The sequence below is a fragment of the Lissotriton vulgaris genome, chromosome 5 (genome assembly GCF_964263255.1).
Source record: "Lissotriton vulgaris chromosome 5, aLisVul1.2, whole genome shotgun sequence".
Lineage (NCBI taxonomy): Eukaryota > Metazoa > Chordata > Amphibia > Caudata > Salamandridae > Lissotriton > Lissotriton vulgaris.
Window position 1 is genome coordinate 629,012,093 of NC_141693.1, and position 18,801 is coordinate 629,030,893.

Here is an 18,801-nt window from a genome sequence, read left to right on the forward strand (position 1 = left end):
GTTGGCAGGAATGAGAGAGGTCGGTGGCATCGGGGACCACTTGGACAAAATAGTGGTTTCCCCTTGCTGTGGATGGACCGGGGAGCCAGAGCGGTGCAGGAGATTGGGAGAAACCTTAGGCCCTGACCACCAAAGAGCAGCAGCCAGACAGCATCGAGTTTCCTAGATGCGGCGGGACTAGGACGGGACAGTGGCCTGAACCCCCTCTCAACCGGCTCCCCAAGGCAGAGAGGACAGCAGTGGCAACTGACAGCAGATGCAGCTGGGCTGCCATTTTCTGCCACAGGTCACTTGCAGCAGGGAGTTGCCCCCCCCCTGAGTCTGTGCACCCAAAAATAGACCTGTCGGAAGGAAGGAGGAGGCATGCAGGTCATGGGGGATAACAGGACACCTGCATAGAGTGAATTACCCAGGAGGTGTGTGAGGGATAAAAATGTACTGCCCCCTGATCATAGCACCTGGGGAGAAGGCAACAGACCCCGGGTCCCAGGGGGGTGGGACCGGACTCACAGAGATCAGTATGGGAGCTTTGCAGACTGTGCGAATGTCAGAGCATCACAAGGGCCTGGTGGGATCTGAGTTGGAGGCTCCATACAAGACAATACCACAAAACTCGACAACACGGGAACGGCGATGGTATGGGGACACACAGCATCATCGGTGCACTACACTTGACTAATTTGGACATCAGGCCACGAGATGTGATGCCGTGAAGGAGTTTGCCCCACACCGGATGCAGAGGTGTGGGAGCTGCTGCGCCCTTCGGAATAGGCAAATTCAAGTCAACACCAGCACCATCCAGGAATATTGCCAAGATGATTGTGGCCCACTCCTGTGGGGTGAGGGCCACTGAGCCAGTTGAAGTCCACACTGGTGAAACATATACAACAATTTGAGCACATCCATCTGGCGATACAGGACTAACCCTGGGTGAAGTACTACGCTACGCCCGCGTAGTTTGCGAAGTTTGTGCTACATCGCACTAAGCGAATTGCACATAGCACAGTGCAAACAAGCGTAGCATAGCGGTCATTTTTTGCTTGCTCGAGGTGCTCAACATCAAGTTGGTGACCGCGAGCGATCAAAATGACATCCCGGTGCGACTTTTTTCTAATTCGTGATCAGCAACATCAGGTTGCCAATCGCGAGCGTGGGAAAGAAACCTCCCGGCGAGATTCTCAATGCGGGGAGGTCAGGTTTCTCATTGCAAGTGGTCGTGTATGCTCGCGATGAGAAACTACCAGTCCGCATTGAGAAAGCTGCTGCTCGAGTAAAAATCTACTCGAGCGGCAGAAAACAACAGCTCACACTGTGCAAGATGCGGTTTGCACTGATTGCACAGTGTGGACAAGCATCCAGCACTGTGCAATCAGTGCGAACAGCATTTTGCACAGTGCACTACGCAATTTGCGTATGTACGCATAGCGCAAAGTGCACTTCGCGTACCTACACGTAGCGCTACTATGCGAACTACGCCCAGGGTTATACAGGACACCAAATCCACGCTGGAGGAGAAAATTGATTCAGTAATCATAGAGGTAAACCTAAACCTTTTATAAACTGACCACAAGAAGCTGGTTTATTGTGTGGATGACACAAAATCAGTGCTCACTTCAATGCGCCCCCTGGTCGCAGAGGTGCGGAACCAACTACTTGACTTACAAACCAAAGTAAGGGAACTCGAACAGTGGGCAGAAGATGCGGCTTGCTGATTCAGACGCAGCAACATTTGCTTGCTGGAGATAACAGATCATGGACAACTAGATTGAGAAGTGGCTAACAGACTATTCTGGCTGGCTGACTGCCTAAGTTCTTCTCTGTGGATCAAGCACATCGCTTACGGGCTGCCCTCCCCCTCCGCGGGGTGAGCCAGGACCTGTCATAGCCAGACTCTTTAATGATCCTGACTGAGACCTCTTCTAGCAACTCTTTCACATCACAGGTCCTTGGTACTATGATGGCACAACAGTCACCCCTTATCCCAACTACACCGCAGAGGTACAAAATGATGTAAGTCCCATGGGTCCATAAAGCAGATTTTGAGTATAATGGGTCCGAAGTATGACCTCATTGGCCATTATAAAGTGCATGTAGTGGAGGGAGACATAGCACCCTTTTTACAAACTCCAGAGGAGGCCTGGAAATAGATACAATCAAAGGATTCTGCTATCCTGAAAGACGAAGGTCCACTAGTCGAAGCCTGGGCACGAGCATAACCTACCAAGCGATGCTGAAAGTAATACCGAGGCCAACGTTGGAGGACTAAGCAGTGATGGAATAACGTTTGTTCATTAGTGGTGTATGTACTACAACACAGCAAGAATCCCTTTGCCTAGGTTGGCGGATGCCCTTGGCTAAAGGACAGACATGGATATCTACCTAGTGCCACAAGCAGGGGGCAGGTGGTCGAGAAGGTGAGTGTAGGTCACAAGAGATAAGGCTGACTAGGGTGCTGGGATACAGATATGGGACTTGCAATGTAGGATCAACGAGAAGTCAAGGGACACATTTCCACACACTGATAGGACCCTAAAAGCAAATGCATGCATATTCTTACTTGATTAAAGTTTCCTATTGTTGATATCAGGGTGCTCACATGTCACCAGTATGATCGGACATATCCCACGCATGGTGCACCTCAAAACCATATCCTACAAGCTACATTTCTATACTTATATGGATGAGTCCGGGGGAGACAGGAAGTACCGCAAACACCCAGGGGCCTCCATACCGTGCACACATAGGCGACTGCAGCTACATATACGCCTGAAGGATGACACTTGCGGATGGAGTGCACTCCTCCACCTCTAATACCTTAACAAGTAATATACACAGCATGTTGACCACTAGCCATAGCCACACAATATATACCTAGCTCAAGCGCAGGCACATTCAGGGACCCATTCAAGAGACATATTTGTTGCAGGCGGAACGAGTCAAGGTATGCAAAAGATGGAGAGGACAGATAAACAGCACAACCTACTCTGCATATGCCTGTAGGGTGTTGAATTGGATGGCTCTGGGGTGCCCTTTATCTTAGACACATGCAAGATAAACCCTGAGAGCAGATATGTAGCAGTGGAGAGACCCCTGGATAGTGAATACTTGACATTTTTTGCACTTTGCGCCCCATATTTAAATCACTCCAACTTTCTAGAACAACTCACCCCAGAATCTCACTGAACTTACTGGCCCTGTGCCTTTGGGGAAGGAATTACAATTGTTCTTGGACCTAGAGAGGGACAGGTCCACCTCACCCATCCCAAAGCAGCAGCAGCAAGTTGATGCAACATTTCCTGAGTCAGCCAGAGAAATGACAGGTTGACAAGGTATGGAGTGCAATGCACCCAACGGAAAAAGAATACTCATATTACTCCTCGGTACACCAACTACACACATGGGTAGATATGCTCTTTAGCAGAGCACAGTGAAGCTCCGGAGTGACAGACTCAGAATGCCTCCCATGCACGATATCAGATCTCTGCCCCTTGAGATAGTGCTCCAGTGGGGTAGAGGCAGAACGAGGGTCCCGACCTGACAGCTGTGCATAGAGGCACTACAGGGCAGACTGTTCCGGGACACTATTGGGACACATATAACTTAGTACTTGACAGAGAATAAGGGTTCGACCTTCACCAGGGTGACTAGGTGGGAAGCATTCAATGTAGTGTGCACGGCCATTGCATTGCCACCACTTTGGGGATCAAACACACCCTGCACAGGGAGGTGTTAGATGTTAAGGAAACCCTCCTTATCACAGTAAAGAAGATACTCATGCAACCAGATCAGTCAGAGCAACTAAAAGAACTGCGCAAGCAGCATGCTACCCTGATGAACAGGCTGGGGAAACTTGACTACAGGGACCACATAGCCAGACAAATTGGTGACAGGGATAAGCTTGGTACCCTTTTAGCATGTCTCCTGAGGTGCCATCCGACTGCCAAAGGGCAATTTGGCCAATGCTCAGATCACCATAAACACAGCCTTCGCAAATACTCCACCACATTATACACAGACCCACCCGACTAACATTGTGCATGCCGTGTCCAATGACTCTAAACACATAAACTGAATCCACTACAACGTAGTGACTTCGGGATGCCTCTTCAGGAAGGCAAGATTTACATGTCTATCAGATAAATGGCACAAAACAAAACACAGAGTCTAAATGGCCTCCTGGTGGGATTTTACGCCACATTCAGTGAACAGTTGGTTCCAAAATGACTGCAAGCCTATGAGGAGGTGTGATCCACGGGCATGCTGCCTGACACTATGAGAGAGGCACTGATAGTAGTGTTACCTTAACAGGGAAGAGACCGGACCGAGGTATATTCCTATCACACCCTGTCCCTCTTAAATATAGATTACAAGCTGATGGGCAAGAATCCAGCGAACAGACTCCTGCCTGTGATGGAGACCTTAGCTCACACTCTTCAACATTGAACAAAATTGGTTCATCCCAGGGAGGAGCGCCTCTCTAAATATTTGCCATCTGTTGAGCCTGATGTCCCCTCTCTCTGCTGATATTTGAGCTGGCCATTGAACCTCTAGCATGTGAGATATGTGGAAAGGCTCAGGACTGGGTGATGTGGGCATCTGGAAGATGGCACGTAATATCCCTATAAGCAAATGATGCGCCAATCTACCTGCAGCAGGCAAGAGAGCCTCTCCCTGACCTAATGGAGACACTGGGGAGAATTTGGGATATATTGGGCCAGAAGGTCAATTAGTATAAATTGGGCCAGTTCCTCATGAGGGCGGGACATGAATTGCAAAGAGGGAGAGGGCCTAGACTGAAATGGCACTATGACTCAATCAAACACCTAGGCATGCAAATCTATCATGCAGAGGCTGACATCATAGACGGCAACTTGGGTAGAGCACTAACACCAATTGCACAGTCCATGATATTTTGAACCGCCTTACTGATCGCCCCCTGGGCCTGGTGGTGTTAGCCAAAATGCTAACACTCCCTTGGACTCCTATATTTCTTTATGGCTCTACCAGTACTCCTTCCGGCTTCCTTATTTAAGGCCCTTAATAGTGCACTCTCTGATAAGGCAAGGTGGCAGGTAGATGGATGCTCTATACAAAATACAGTGCCCACTGCAAAAAGGTAGACTGGGTGCTCCCAACTATGAGCTATACTATGCCATGGTGAAGCTACAATGCCTGATGCTCTGGCTCTGTGTAGAAAGAAGGGAGTGAAAGAACCCCTCAGCGGCAATTCAATCCTGGCATCTTTAATGCCACCGACTAGTGTGGCGAGTGTTAAAGCCATGTTAATGAGCATGGCAAAAACTGCTGGTTACATACCTTAAACTGCGTAAGTCACCAGCCTCATGCACTCTAATACTAGATTTGTGGGCAATCCCTGAACTGTGCTACATCCAGCTGCGACATGAGGCAGAGTCCTGGTGACATGCCCGGGTGATCGAAGTCAGAAAATGATATGTGATGGGAAGTCTGCACACATTTTCAGCTGCGCAAGACACACACATAATAGCTGTGGCCCATTTTCCTTATGTACAATGCCATAACATACACGGTCAGTGCCCAATAGGAATGAGGGCAGGAGGGACCTCCACTCTTCCAGGGGATTCTGTCACACGGCACAGTTTGTGGAACCATAAAGTGCGCTACTAGCCCACTGCAAAAAGCCACATGACAGGGACATCTAGGGCGCGAGATACCAGATGAACAGTGGCAGAAAATTATAGGTCAGGTCAAAAAAGTCCAGGAACCAGAAGTTCCAATACATTCAGTTCAATTATCTGCACCAGAGGTAGCTCAACCAAAACGTATCACTCAATGCAGCGCATGTTTTCTAAAGGGCATTGTTGGACTTGGACCTTTTTTGCAGGTTCACCCCCAGACTTTTTGCCTTTAGCCTCTGGCATGGTGGTAGTGAGTTTAGGCCTCTACGCACTTTTTAGAACTGTGGCCCAGTGTAAAGTGGCCTGCCCTCCCATAGGAATGCATGGGGATATGTGTGTCCATGGTAGTTCCTGATATGGGGGGAGTGCAGGGCCGAGTTTGGTGTGTGCGAACTCATGAGGATAAATGCTGCGTGATGGTGTGCGCAGATTTATTATGTCTAGTGGAGAAGTGTCACTTTTAGAAGTTGGCATTTCTGTGTGCTGTGAGATGGGAATTGCCTGTCTGGTTTGTGAGTGACAGGGGCTGGCTGGTGTGGTTGGCTCCAGGAGCCAGGAAGAGTCTGCCCGGTGGTGAATAGGGATATCTGCATGTAGATGGGATGGAGCACTTGCACTTGGGACCTGAATAGGGCTGTGCCTTCCCTCCACAATGCTGGCTCCACCCCCTGTGGTGAGTCTGATGTCCCTGGCCTGTCTTGTGAATAGAGAGGGGAGCTGAGCAAAACAAAGTGCTCCAGGACCAGTTGTATCTGGTTCTCCCCTTACCCGCACCTTTGAGAACAAAGGATTTAGCTGTAGAAAAGAAGGGGCTGTGACCCCATGAAAATATTCTTGTTTGTGGACTTGAATCTACCAGGGGCGAGCTGCTGCTGGTGCTCAGGGGAAGGCTTGCCTCCATCGGAACTGCCCTGCCCTGGATGCCTGGAGGACTTCTTTTCCTGGGACCCTTCTGCCCTGCTGTGATTTCAGGACCCTAGAAAGAATTTGGGAGCCCCTTTTGCACCCTGGGGGCGCTGTGCTCCTTCTCCTGGTTGGCCCCCTTTAAGAGGGAATCCCTAGTGTAGGGACTCCCCCATGGTACCGACCTTGCAGGTGCCTACCCCGCTTATTTTTATATTTAGTTGCAGGTGCTCACCCTGCTTGATGGCCACTGGTTTGTGTTTAGTGCGCAGGTGCCCACCCTGCGTCTACGTTTTAGTTTTATACTTACTGCGGGTGATCACGCTGCTTACAAGAGACTAACGCGGTGCCCACCCCGCTGCTACATTTATTTTTAAGCTTGAGGGAGCCTACCCCTCGTTTTGCACACTGAGAGATCACCGCCGCAGCAGAGGATGAGAGCGAGCCGAGGACGGGAGCCGCTGATGTCATCCTGGGGTCGCGCTGGGATTGGTCCCAGCCAGCAGGGACTCCCGCAGCATCACAGGTGTACAGCGTGGGGATTGGCCCATTCTTGAAGGCTTCCCCATGCTTTGAGGCAGAGCGGAAGAGGCCAGCACCATGTTAGGAAGATGCAGGGCTACCAGGCTGTAGGGAGAGCCCCGGGGTGATGACCAGAAATAACGCTGCCGGTTCCCCCGCAAGGCTCTCATGGGTGATAGAGCCCCGTCCGCCATATCTACAGAGCGAAGCCCCAGAGAACAGCCCGGTGAGTGCAAAGGGCTGGGGGGGGGGACTCCGTGATTGTTGATGTGATGCCGGGTCAAGGCACCGTGGTATGCTCGCAGTTAGAGCGGCCCCGTCTGGCAGCGTGCCCCTCCAACATGGATTACATTGTTTAAAGGGTCCAGAGGGGCCCATGTCCTTTCCCACATTTTAGCCCCTTTGTTCCCAGAGCCTAGGTGGCTCCACCATGAATACATTTATTTAGAAGCGTCAGGGTGCTCCACGTTCTTGGGGGCATAATGTGTTCTAAAGAGCCTAGGCGGCTCCAACGTTTGGCAACATTATTTCTGGAGCCAGAGTGCTCCCAGACAAATAGTTATTTTTAGAGACTAGAGGGCTCCCACGTTTTGCACATTTTGTTTTGAGGGCCACTGGGAGCCCACACCGCATTTTCTCTACTTCCCAGCTGCCCAGCAAGTATTGGGCAGCTGCATCGTTTAGGTCTTTTTGCATTTTAGGGGACAGGTGTTCAATCCAGGAGTGAGACGCACTCCTTCGCCCTCATCCTTTCCTGCACAGCTGCGCAGCACTTAGTGCCAGCTGATAAGTTTAGGCCTGCATTTGCGACTCCCGGCTGCCCAACAAGTAGTGGGCAGCTGCCACGTTTAAGTTTGCGCTAAGTGCGCACCCTTGACTGTCGCTGCATTGGCAGCGCACCCTGACTCTGGACAGAGGGCATTTGAGCCCCTTAGAGATGGCCAGTTGGCCCTGGGGAATATTAGGTTTATTGGGCGCAAGGCCCTAGTGTGAGTTATATAGGTGCTAGGAAATGTGATGTTTATAGTATGTGTTGTGCACCTTGATTTATGCTTATGAATGTGCTTTTAATGCTTGTTAGGTTTTACCTACTGTCTTAGGTCTTATCGTGTTTCCCTACTGTGGTCTAGGTTAGACGTATTCCCTACTGCAGGTTATGTTATCCAGTTTGTTTTCTAATTCAAGTTATGTTTGGGAGATTATGGTCTACTGTATTTAGTTTATGAGGTTAGGGCAGAATAGAGTCCTCACCTTATGTGATACTGTGCCTGGTATAATTTATGTTACAGGTTGACGTTGAGTATAGTGTCTGCCAGTGATTACTGGCTGTGTTCCAAGTTCCTGAGATATTCTTCCTTTTACTTTTCTTACCAAGTGACCATTCTGACTGTGGCCCCGGTGGCCCTGTCCTGTGTAAATAATCCCCTGTAAATATTGCCCGTGCCACTTGGCACAATGTATATTGTGGGATGACTATCGAATGTGTTTTATTATAATACTAAGGCTACTTTTATATATATCTTTGTGTGGAGTTCCTTTTGTGGTGTGCCTCGTATGTTGTTACAGTGTGTGTTGTGCAAATGCTTTACACATCACCACCGTGATAAGCCTGACTAGTCGTGTCAAGCTACCAAGGGGGTGAGCAGGGGTTATCTTTGGCATGTAACTCCCTTTCCCTGACTAGAGTGGTGGTCTCTAACTGGCTTTGGCGCAAGCCTTAGCTAACCAGAGAACCCCATTTCTAACATTGGTGGTCAATGGTGGGATAGGACATTTGTTTGCTCAATACCACAGTGACAACTGGCTGCACTACAAGCTCTGCATTTTTTAGGTAGTCACATGTTTGGGGATTATTGTTTCTGAGTTTGTTTTTAGTGTAATTTCTTTGGAAATGTGTTTCTTGTTGCACTATGAGTTGGGTGTCTTGCCAAGGACAGAAACCAGAGAATCTGGAGGAGTGACTGCCCTTGTGCAGACTGTTATTTCTTGGGTTGGCCTACAGTGGTAACTTAATTGGCATGGAGTAACTAGCTCTGGAGGGTAGATTATCCCCTAAGGGCAGTTTTTTTTTTAGTTTTCTGGTATCCCCGGTAGGGTGGAATTCAGTGGTGGCAGCAATTTGTAATCCAGTGCAAGAAGTCCCATTCCCAGTTCCCAGAGTATGGTACCTGGTTGCCAGTGAGGGGTGCAGGTTGTGTTTCGGGGGCAATAAGATGCTGTGTCACCAGTATTGGGGGAAGTTTGGATGAATGTTGTGCTGCACTGGATGATTAGATGTTAAAGGGTGTTAAAAGGCTCTTCAGTCTGTGTTGTCAGAGAGAGCCTGGACAGTAAATGTTTTCCGGAATAGTACCAACTCCTGTTGAAGGGTGTAAGTTCTCTTTGAGTCCTTGAAGCTTGTATGGGGAAGTGACCCTAGAAGAGTGGTGCAGGTATCTCCACGCCCTCATGGCTGGAGATGGTTTAAAGTAGCCCAGGTAGGTACCCATATTGTGAGGAGGTTGTGTGGCCTCAGGCCTGAACTTGCTGAGGGCGTGAGGCTGGGTCGTATTCCGAACCCCAACCTCGGTCTCCAGTACAGGTTGGTTCCATGAGGGAACACCAGGTAGGGAGCCTAGTCTGTCCTGTTGGACCGTTCTTCGAGGTAGTTCTTCCTGTTTTTGGTGAGCTGGGGGTGTCTGTAATCAGGCCCCCACTAGTTTCGGTGTCTAGCAGTGCCACTCCTAGGTGGAGGGTGCAGAGGTCCAGTTGGAGGGGTGAGAGGGGGAAAGAGTCCCACGTGGAAGAACCATTGGGTCAGAGGCCAGCCAGAAGGACTGAGCCTCATAGGAGTGACCATGGGGATGCCACGTCTGCCCTGGGGCATCTTCACGCACTGTCGTAGGGACAGGAGGTCATGAGCTCTGCCCCAGGTTGCTGGGGCATCTTCACGGACTGTAAAAGTGACAGGAGGTCGTGAGCTCTGCGTCAGGCAGACTGTCATGCGACACATTAGTCAGGTGTCATCCTAGTGAGGGTAGATGTACTCCCAGGAAGTCCTGGTTTGCCGGGCAATTGGGAGGTAGTAACTCCCTGAACGCAGGTGGGGTCCAGTGTTGAGGGGTGAGGGGGTGAAAAAGTCCCCAGTGGGAACCAGTAGGTCAGGGGCCAGCCAGAAGGGCTGGGTCACCAATGATTGGCCGTGGTAACGCCACTTCTGTCCTAGTTGATCTGCATGCATTGTCAGTTGGGCAGGAGGTCATGAGATCTGCGCCAGGCAGACTGTCACACGACACCTTAGTTATGTGTCACTCTCATGAAGTCCTGGTTCACCAGGCATCTGACTAAAGGGTACATCCCTGGGTTGGGGAGCCAGTGGCCAGTGTTTCCAGATCAGGACGTCAGGGCAGCTGTAGTCAGTATCCTGGCCGGTTTGCCTTCTAGGGGTACCCTTGTGAACAGAGGTGGGGCTCATCTTAAGTATAGAGACCCTGTGTTTCCCAGAAGGGTGGTGCAGGCCTAGTCAGGATCTTTAGGGTCCCTGGCAGAGTGTGGTAGTACTGCCCTGAGTGCAGGTGGGGCCCATCTTAAGTGAAGAGACCCTGCTCTACAGTGGGAGGGTGCAAAACTCTGAAAGGGGGTGCAGAGGGAGGGAGTCCTCGCCTCTGACACCGGTGCATCTGGTAAATGTGGATCCCAGGTCATAGACCAGTTAATGGAGAGAGGTCCTGATCCGGTTTGAGAGTTGTGTTCTGGTGGGTGCTTCCCCTGGAAGGGTGCGGACCCCCAGAAGTAGAGGTAGGGTGAGGAGATGCTTTGCACGTGACCTCTGGTCAGCCTGAAGGTGCGGACCCTAGGTTGAAGGATCAGTGGTAGTGGGGAACTACACTGAGAGGGAGAGTGGAGAATGGCTATTGTATGCCAGGGGTTACTGCCCCCCACTCTAAGGTGTGGCAAGTTCCAGTGGTATCTGGGTGGCCCAAGGCCCGGTCCTGGACAACTAGAGAGTACCAGTGGGGTAGCCTATTTGGTCCCGAAAAACATTTTTTCCCATCTTATTTTTTTTTTTAAGGAAAACGTAAGGTCAGAGTGGCGTAGAAACCAGAGGGTGTCCCTGCAGTGCAGGCCCGGGCCATGTTCTATCACCCCAAGCAGGTATGCCCATCACGGTGGTGATTGGTCTACCCTGTGTTTTGACTGGAAGGGGGTTGTGTTGGACTTGGGCCTTTTTTGCAGGTTCACGCCCAGGATTTTTTCCTTTAGCCTCTGGAATGGTGGTAGTGATTTTAGGCCTCTGCGCACTTTAGCACTGTGGCCCAGTTTAAAGTGCATGTGCACTCTGAGTGCGTGTGCTGAGAGTGGCCTGCCCTCCCATTAGAATGCATGGGGGATATGTGTGCCCATGGTAGTTCCTGATATGTGGGGAGTGCATGGTCGAGTTTGGTATGTGTGAACTCGTGAGGATAAATGCTGCACAATGGTGTGCACAAATTTATTGTGTCTAGTGGAGAAGTGCCACTTTTAGAAGTTGGAATTTCTGTGTGCTGTGAGATGTGAATTGCCTGTCTGGCTTGTGAGTGACAGGGGCTGTTTGATGTGTTTGGCTTCAGGAGCCAGGATGAGTCTGCCCAGTGGTGAATAGGGAGATCTGCATGTAGATGGGAGGGAGGAGTTGCACCTGGGACCTGAATAGGGCTGTGCCGTCCCTTCACAATGCTGGCTCCACCCCCTGTGGTGTGTCTGATGTCCCTGGCCTGTCTTGTGAATAGAGAGGGGAGTTGAGCAAAACAAAGTGCTCCAGAACCAGTTGTATCTGGTTCTCCCCTTGTCTGCATCTTTGGAGACAAAGGATTTAGCTGTATAAAAGGACGGGCTGTGACCACATGAAAATGTTCTTGTTTGTGGACTTGAATCTACCAGAGGCGTGCTGCTGCTGGGACTCAGGGGAAGGCTCGTTTCCCTGGGCCCTGCCCTGCCTCTGGATGCCAGGAGAACTTCTTTTCCGGGGACCCTTCTGCCCTGCTTTGACCTTAGGACCCTAGAAAGACTTTGGGAGCCCCTTTTTGTGCCCTGGGAGTGCTGTGCTCCTTCTCCTTGTTGGCCCTCTTTAAGAGGGAATCCCCAGCCTATGGATTCCCCCGTGGTACCGACATTGCGGGTACCTACCCCACTTATTTTTATATTTAGTTGCAGGTGCCCACCCTGCTTGATGGCCGCTGGTTTGTGTTTAGTGCGCAGGTGCCCACCCTGCGTCTTTGGTTTAGTTTTATACTTACTGCGGGTGCCCACCCTGCTTACGAGAGACTAACACGAGTTCCCATCCCGCTGCTACATTTATTTCTAAGCTCGAGGGAGCCTACCCCTCATTTTGCACACCAAGAGATCACCGCCGCAGCACCGAGGCGCAGAGCGAGCCGAGGAGTGGAGCCGCTGATGTAATCCTGGGGTCGCACTGGGATTGGTCCCACCCGGCAGGGACTCCCGCGGCATCACAGGTGTACAGCGCAGGGATTGGCCCATTCTTGAGGGCTTCCCCATGCTTTGAGGCAGAGCAAAGAGGCCAGCGCAATGCGAGGATGACGCGGGGCTCCCAGACTGTAGGGAGAGCCCTGTGGTGATGACCAGAAATACCCCAGCGCCGCGAGGGAAACGCCGCCGGTTCCCCCAGCGAGGCTCTCATGAGTGACAGAGCCCTGCCCGCCACATCTACAGAGCGGAGCCCCAGAGAACAGCCCGTAGAGTGCAAAGGGCTGGGGTTGCTCTGTGTGCGTTGATGTGATCCCTGGTCAAGGCACCGTGGTATGCTCGAAGTGAGAGCGGCCCTGTCTGGCAGCGGGCCGCTCCAACATAGATTACATTGTCTAAAGGGTCAAGAGGGGCCCATGACCTTTCCCACATTTTTTCCCCATTGTTCCCAGAACCTAGGGGGCTCCACCATAAATACATTTATTTAGAAGCGCCAGGGCCCTCCAGGTTCTTGGGGGCACAATTTGTTCTAAAGAGCCTAGGCGGCTCCAACGTTTGGCAACATTATTTCAGGAGGCAGAGTGCTTCCAGACACATGGTTATTTTTAGAGCCTAGAGGGCTCCCACGTTTTGCAAATTTTGTTCTGAGGGCCACTAGGAGCCCACGCCGCATTTTCTTTACTTCCCAGCTGCCCAGCAAGTAGTGGGCAGCTGCACCATTTAGGTCTTTTTGCATTTTAGGGGACAGGTGTTCAATCCAGGAGTGGGATGCACTCCTTCGCCCCATCCTTTCCTGCAAAGCTGTGCAGCACTTAGCACCAGCTGCAACGTTTAGGCCTGCATTTGCGACTCCCAGCTGCCCAGCAAGTAGTGGGCAGCTGCCACATTTAGGTTTGCGCCAAGTGCGCACCCTTAACTGTCGCTGCATTAGCAGCGTGCCCTGACTCTGGACAGAGTGCATGTGAGCCCCTTAGAGATGCCCAGTTGGCCCTGGGGACTATTAGGTTTATAGGGCGCAAGGCCCTAGTGTGAGTCATATTGGTGCTAGGAAATGTGATGTTTATAGTATGTGTTGTGCACCTCGATTTATGCTTATGGATGTGCTTTTAATGCTTGTTAGGTTTTACCTACTGTCTTAGGTCTTATCGTGATTCCCTACTGTGGTCTAGGTTAGATGTATTCCCTACTACAGGTTATGTTATCCAGTTTGTTTTCTAATGCAAGTTATGTTTGGGAGATTATGGTCTACTGTATTTAGTTTATGAGGTTGGGACAGAATAGAGTCCTCACCTTATGTGATACTGTGCCTGTTATGATATGTTACAGGTTGACGCTGAGTATAGTGTCTGCCAGTGATTATTGTCTGTGTTCTAAGTTCCTGCAATATTCTTACTTTTACTATTCTAACCAAGTGACCATTCTGACATTGGCCCCCGTGGCCCTGTCCTGTGTAAATTATCCCCTGTAAATAAAGCCTGTGCCAGTTGGCACAATGTATATTGTGTGATGACTATCTAATATGTTTATTATAATACAAAGGCTACTTTTATATATAACCCTGTGTGGAGATTCTTTTGTGGTGTGCCTAGTATGTTGTCATGGTGTGTGTTGTGCAAATGCTTTACACATCGCCACCAGGATAAGCCTGACTGCTTGTGCCAAGCTACCAAGGGGTGAGCTGGGGTTATCTTTGGCGTGAAACTCCCTTTCCCTGACTAGATTGGTGGTCTCTGCCTGGCTTTGGCGCAAGCCTTAGCCAACCAGAGATCCCCATTTCTAATAGGCATCTTCGGACCCTCACAGAGGCAGGCTTCTACCACATGGTCTGGACATGCCCTCAGATTGCCCAAATCTGGGAGACCATTGCTGAGACAGTGTCTGACCTGGTGAACCGGACGGTGGCGGGTAACCCTGAGCACTGTCTGCTTGCGTTAATGCCAAGAGCAAAGATAGACAAACATGTGCAGGTTTGTTGACCTAGTCCTCTTGCTTGAGTGGAAAGCCAACTAGCCACCTGTTAAGGAGAGCTCAGTATGTGATCTATTCATATTGGGCAGGGTAGAAGCGGATGCCATGATGTGACACCAGCAGAGAGGGGAGAGAGGACCGGATGGCACCATATGAGATGGGTGCATCTCTAAACCGGGAGCAAAAGGCAACACCCGCTCACCTTATTAACGCAGAGTGCTGCACGCCCCCATGAAGCTATAGCACAAAATGTCTACTTCAGGAACATGACCACTGATCATAGCTTACATACTACCCCAAACACACCCCCAGGAATAATCGTGGTACCCTGAAGTGAGCACAGCACAATTTCACCATGACCCCTACTCACCTGTGGGGCCAATGTAAATCTGATAGGAAAACTTGTATGGTAGGTAGAAGTTCGAATGGTGTACTCATTTTATTGATTACTACATGTATCGCTGTGGATAGGATACAGCCCCACATTGCCGACCAGAATAATGTTTACAATTAAAGCCAATTAAAGAAATATAAAAAAATGAATAAGCGTAAGCATCGAGTTGTCAAAAAACTAAAAGAAAAGAGAAAATGTATATCTGTAATTCACACACATTTAATGTGTCATAGGATGAATATGTGATGTGCACAAATAAAAATCACACCTGCTGCCATCCAATATAAATGTACTGGTAGAATTCAAAAAGTGTACTGTCCAGCCGCGGCCTGTGGAGGGAGTTCCGGTGGGGCAGAAAGGCGAGGTGGGGAGGGGCAGGGTGAGGGGTGCTAAAAACCAGAATATGGATAATTGGAGGTAAGTACACAATTTAATTAATACAAAAAGTAACATTGAAAAAATAGACGTTTGTGAATTAAAACTTGATGAAGAATGCATGAAAACAATGCATAAATAATCCAGAATCTAGTGGCACTGTTCTTGTCCAACAGCTGAATATTGCAGACTTGACTCCGTTTTATAACCGTTTTCCTTCTCTTTAAGTTTTAGTCATTTAATAAATTTTAAGTTTAATATCCAGCAAGTTTATTGCCAAGATGAATAACAAAGTACTTCAGAAATGCGTTTCTCATTGACAAGAGAACGTCGTGTAAATGCTCGTTTAATAACTTTTGTAGTTTGATTCTCTGCGAGTATATTGCCAAATAAATTTAAAGATACCTTCAGTAATATTCTCTTTTTAAAGTTAATAATTGGCTGCATTAATTTCCTCGACCGATTTGTTTCGTCGTCCGGTAACTTTGCCTCAAAGTGTTACCATGGAAACCAAGATGGCTGCTCGACGCATAACGTGATGATGCTAACACGTGAAATGACGCGTCACACTCCAAGCCTCACGTAATGACGTGAATGAAGAAATCTCCGTTGCTAGCTCGAGCCCATCACAGCCAAAATCTGGAAAATCAATAAAAATCCACCATTATTGATCCAAACAGCCTGAAAACGCCGGATCAAAACGAAGATAGAGGAAAAATCAGCCGGAAACAGATCTTGTGTACGAGGTATCTTTCCAAGGTTTCCTTCGTGGGTTAAAAGGTTTTCTACTTCTGTGCTCTTCAGAAACGTGGCAGAATTGTTAGATAGGTCCCTCGTCGCCAATATAAAATCGATGATGCAGAGATTTTGTATAAAATTGTATATTTATTTTAAAGTTCGAAAGTGTGAGCACAGCACGTCTATCAATGGAAGAATAAATCCAACAGTAACACATGGAATCTGGAACCTAGACTGTAAGATGCAGGCATACATCAACACATTCCAAGCTCCAGCAATAAGCAGTAATGATTGACATAAAAGAGTAAAAATAATAGGATAAGAATGTAACAAGGGCACGCTACGAAATTCATTTTATTTATTAAATTGTTTACTTACCTCCAATTATCCATATTCCGATTTTAGCACCCCCCCCACCTGCCCCTCCCCCGCCCCATCTTTCTGCCCCACCGGAACTCCCTCCATGGGTCGCGGTTGATTAAATTGTTTACTTACCTCCAATTATCAATATTCCGGTTTTTAGCAACCCCCACCCTGTCCCTTCCCCGCCCCGCCTTTGTGCCCCACCAGAATTCCCTTCACGGGCCGTGGCTGGTACTGTCCATTTACTTAGGTTGCTAATCTTAAAAATATGCCAAAATTTTCGAAGCCAAGAGGGCTCACGTTTAAAAGTAGAATGCTGACATTCGTTTTACCAATTCTTTTTAGCGTTGGCGCTCTGCCATCTAATGCATACATGTGGTACATGTACAAACATCATGATTGTAGACATCTTGAAACAGTAAGAAAATCCATTCCAAGATGGCTGCTGTGAGTGTGAATGTCTTGCGGTAAATACACTTGCGTGCCTTGCAGCACATGCACAAGCATGTGTGTGTCATAACCCACTGTGGCCATTTTACAGTTTAAATTTATTGCATGCGCATGTCCGCTGCGAGTGCTTGCACACATCCATTGCGATTTTGGTAGTATTTTGCTGCTGCCAGGCTCTCCCAAAAAAAGCAACAAAAAAGGCAAGAATGGATTTGTTCCTCCAACATGTACAACAGGTCTATTGTGTTCCTATAAATGCACTGCTTGTCAGTTTTTCGTTGCCGATCTCAGTGATGTCTTGAATCAGTTCCTCTGCCTGATTCTCAATTCAAGTTTACACATTTTCATCCAACTGCAGTCTCTGCGTTTGTTTATACGTAGGCGGTTTGACAATAAAGATGCACCATCACTGTCATGTCAAAATACAAGAAAAAGATACAGTATAATCTCAACAAACAGCACTGAAACTTGATAGTCATTATCTTTTTTAAGTTTCCTGGCTAGCAATGCAAATAACGAAGCCCACTACCTGGAGGAAAAATAAGTCCAAAAATACTACGAAAAACTAGAGGTAAACAGGTTCCAAGTTAGCTTCCTAATACCACAAAACTGAATGAATATTGACAATTGGGTAACCAAGAACACTGATTTGATTTATCAAGGCTCTTATTATGAGTTAGGCAGAGAAATAAATGACAACCATAAGAGGTCATTTAAAACCAGTGGTAAATTCCCCTTTAAAATATCTTCAGTCAAAAACAGTTGGCAAACCTTCCTAAAAGAGTAGGGAATGAAAGAAAAGTTGTAAATCAACACAAAAAGTGAAGACTAGCAAAACAATGGAAAAACATAGGACATACACTATTTGAGCTATGAAAGTAATATTACCCCCAGGTCCCTCCGTCCTCGACACCTTCATACTTACAAGTGGAGATGACCATCTCCCGACAGAAAAAAACGAGAGGAATGCTGGGACACTAATACTGCCCCTCCCCCCGGGAGTACATAAGCAGTACTTACCCAGCAGACCTCCTGTTCTTTTTTTCTGTCTGTCGACAGAGTTGATGGTGTGCTGGTGCTGCTACTGCTGGGCTTGAGTGGCGGTGCTTCTCTTCTCCCCCCGCCCTGCTGCCTGGCTGTGTGGGCGTGGGGTTCCCTGGACTGCCTCCTGGCCTTCCGGGCTTGCTTGGAGTCAGTCTTTTTCTGGAGCCGGTGTTTGGTTTGCAGAGTTCCCGGCTTTGCTGTGTGCTGCCTGCACCTACCGGCCCTTTGTGGCTGGTGCTGGAGTTCCCGGTTGCTTCCGGGTCGCGGGCTCGGCTCCCCGAGCCTGGCCGGGGAGGCGTGCCTCGCTGGATGTGCTCCTGCCGGTTTCCTGGATTGCTTGCTGTTGGAGTGGGGGCCTTGTTCCTGGGGTTGGCCCCCACTCCGGGTGAGTCCCGCTTGCGGAGTTTATGTTTCTTTTAACTTGCGCTGCTTATTGGCGCCGTGTTTCCATGTTTGCTGGTGCTCCCCGGTCCCGGGGACGGCGGCACCGGCCGCTTTTGCACTCCGTACTCGATGTGGGGCAGGTACTGGCCACGGATAGCTTTGCTGGTTCCCCACTGACTGTTGGGGATTGGGACTTGCACAGGCCACGAGCGCGCCGCCCGGGTCCGGGCGTCTGCCGCGCTCCCGGTTCTGGTTTCCTTGCCGGTATTGTGTGTGCATTGTTTGGCTTCGCTTTTGCCTGCTGTGTCCGTGTTTTCTCTCCTTTGCAGGTTTCTTGCTCCCCTCACTACGGAGCGGCGGCACCACAGATCTTCCCGGCGGTTCGAAGATCTGCTGCAGGACAGAGTTCAGCTATTGGTGAAACTCTGTCGTCTTGTTGCCGGTTGCTGGACATACACGGTGACGCGCCAGGATTGTAGGGATGGGAGAGCCCGATATTCTTTGGGTTTGTAACATGGGGCCACATAGGATAACGTGTGTACCTTTGTGTTGGGTATC

The 18,801-nt window shown here is 49.3% G+C and overlaps 1 long non-coding RNA gene across 1 annotated transcript in view; it reads left to right on the forward strand.

Annotated features, from left to right (window-relative positions):
• The first annotated feature begins 15,879 nt into the window (after positions 1 to 15,879).
• LOC147711351 (uncharacterized) overlaps positions 15,880 to 18,801 on the forward strand; it is a 137,015-nt gene continuing 134,093 nt past the window's right edge. The window contains exon 1 of the long non-coding RNA XR_015295692.1: positions 15,880 to 16,010. This is a non-coding gene — a long non-coding RNA (uncharacterized LOC147711351). The remainder of the gene's footprint in view (positions 16,011 to 18,801) is intronic.